Source organism: Sesamum indicum, linkage group LG6 (assembly GCF_000512975.1).
Source record: "Sesamum indicum cultivar Zhongzhi No. 13 linkage group LG6, S_indicum_v1.0, whole genome shotgun sequence".
Classification (NCBI taxonomy): Eukaryota; Viridiplantae; Streptophyta; class Magnoliopsida; order Lamiales; family Pedaliaceae; genus Sesamum; species Sesamum indicum.
This window is the reverse complement of record NC_026150.1, coordinates 10,840,835-10,844,012: the sequence shown is the minus strand read 5'-3', so window position 1 is coordinate 10,844,012 and position 3,178 is coordinate 10,840,835.

Genomic DNA, 3,178 nt, shown 5'->3' with positions numbered 1-3,178 from the left:
CCCTGAGGTTTGGTGTAATTATACGTAGATCTTTTGTGGTTTGAAAAATTATATTTAATACCCTTGAGATTTGCTTCTGTATAACAAATAAGTCTATTCATTAGTCAAAATTCACTGAATTTGTTGATATTAACAAAAACACTGAATAAAGACTGATATTTACCTCGATTGACTTATTACTGACTTGTTGCAGGCAAAACAAGTTTTTCTGACTAAACTACCCTTTATCATGGTGAATATATACACTCTCATATGCGTTAAGGTGTGAAAATGTAATAAGGACAATCTAATCATAAAAAAATTTATTTGATCTGTAATTAATCAGTAATAAGTCAATCAATATAAATATAGATTTTTATTCAATTTTTTTTTTATAAATATCAGCAAATTCGGTGAATTTTTACTAACAACTGAACTTATTTATATTAACGAAAGCAAATATAAGGAGTGCTAGATGTATGTTTTCGAACCGCATATAATTTATATGTAATTATATTAAACTTGGTGGGAAAGGAGTGCAATTATACTTTGAAAAATTCCAACAAGTGTCTTGAAAGACTATTTCAAAATTGAGTCATAGGCCGGACATGTTGTGTATATAGAGCTAAGGAAGAACAAGTGGAAATGTTAGATACGCTTGACATGAAATGTTTAGTCAAAAGTTTTCTCAATTTCTTGAGATTGCAACTGATTTTAATCCTTTTATTTTAATTTTTGACTGTATCATTTATAAAATTTCATATTTTATTTCGTTCAAGTTACTCGATTAAAATTTCGATGAAAAAGTCACCAAATTCTTAATCTTTTGAGAATAAAAGGGCGGATTTTAAATTTGAAATGACGATTTTACCCTCTGATCATATTTAGTATAATTGTTTCAGTCAGGAACTAATTGATCACCGTGACTTTTTTCGCTGTAAAATTAATTAAAGGATTGAACTGAACAAACTATGAACTTTAGAAATAATAAGATCGGAAAATAAAAGTGAGAAATTAAAATAATTTTAGATATAAATTTAAAGAATTCTTTTATGACATACACCCCATAAACATTTATATGAACTTTGTATGAGAAAAATAAATAATTGTTTTTTCTTATAAAGTCTATTTCTCAAGATAGGATGAAGCAATAGTTGAATATGTCTTGCTTTGTGCATTGAATATGTATGTAGAATTAATGTATATGTACTTTTTATACTTCAATTTTGTTTTGGGAGTACATCTGAATTTCATTTTTGTTTTTATTTTGTTGTTATATTAATCAAAATTAGAACGCACCAACATTTCAAAATACTATACGTGTACGTATCTAGTGCCCATCGAATACTGTGCAGACATCGTATCCACCATCCAACATGCCAAACGGTATATAATGAAATGTTTTCGAGCATGTCTGACAGTGTAATTTAAATTTTTAATGATATATTTCTGCATAGGAATGATAGTGGGGCAAGTTTGGCACGACTCAAGATTCGTGCTACACTTAGTTTTAATTGGACCCTGAACCCCTCCCCTGTTGTGGTTCAACCTGAAACCTATACGAGTCTAACTAATAAAACCATATTAATTATTTTAATAATAAATCTATTTTATTTAAGAAATAAAATTATTGCTTATAAATATTATTATGTTAAAAATATAATATATATTAAATAAGATTAAATAACTTAAATATATTTACGAATATTATTTTATGATGGTTTTGAATAAGGACTTGAGGCATGTTCTTGAGCTCGCACTTGATAAGTCGGATCCGAATCCATCCCGAATCAGGGCTCCCACCTACTCGCTCCATTACGATCTCTAGTTCACATATTTGACAGCGTATCAGACATATCATCAAATTTAGTACCAAATATATCATCAAATTTAGTATCGGACATATCATCAAATTCGATAACGTATTTTATAATACATTTGAGAGATTTTTATTTCATAATTCCATAATATATCATACATTTAGCATTACGGTTTTGGACATAATTAATTATGCTGCCGAATAGAACACACAAATTACAAGGAAAAAGTCACTACAGCAACAAGAAATGAAGAGGAAATGCATTGATATGTCCTAAAATCTCAATCTTGTATATATACATTGGATACTATCCACCTAAATTATCACGAAGTATATATTTCCGAGACACTATGAAGGATATTCTTATTGCAATTAAATAATTAATTTTTGAAGTATATTATATTGTTTTTCGTTAAGTAACAAAGCGTATTTAATCAAATCGTGAACGTATGCGGAAAAATATGGAAAAAAAATATAAGTACAAGACACAAAATTTTATCTATTTCGGAGAAATTCTTGCACGTATAGGTACGATTGTGCAAAATCAGTTTGTACTAATCAAGATGATTTCGTGCGAATTATAATAAAAAGGACATCCATTAACTATTTGTACTAAGACTCTTGTAGAATCAGTTGTAAAACTACAATTTTACCCCTAGTATGGAGTTGGATCCACGAAAACTGGATCTATTACAAAGAAAGATTGATGTTTCATACGCTGTATATCACTGTCGGTAAATCAATACAATCTACCAGCACGATCAGACAAAATTTATACGAAACTTTAAGTATTAATCATGGTTAATCAGCATCCATTATGGTTAATTTTACCTATGAACAAAATATTTGCTATATTTTCAAAAAAACAACGGCTGATAACAGTTGTAGAATCGTGGCTAGTTAGAATCTGCCACGATTTTCTTACTTTTAATCAAGATAATTAACTATAGCCAAAAGCCATATTTCTTCTAGTGGTTTGAACGTAATCTTGCGGTAAACTCTAATCAACTAAAATGGATTGAAATTTGAAATTTCATATTAAAAAAAATAAAAATCTTCTCATAATTAATTTTGAAATTTGTTGAAACTGAATTAGGTTGTCCGTAAAAGGACAGGAGCTTAATTTAGCCTAAATAGATAGGGAAATGGTAGATTGCCAACCATCCATGAAAGCCACCCATAACGTTTTGAAATCTTTGTGAGACGTGGGCCGTACTTGACTGTCCTGAGACGCAAAAATAACTAAAAACAAAGTACATCCTCCAACACCTAACCACCACTAGTTAGCTGCCACCGAGGTTTTGTGCCTCGATGGCGATAAGGTTGAGGTTTCAAAACTCTTTTTCTTTAGATAAAAAATTTGTATTTAAATTTTATGTT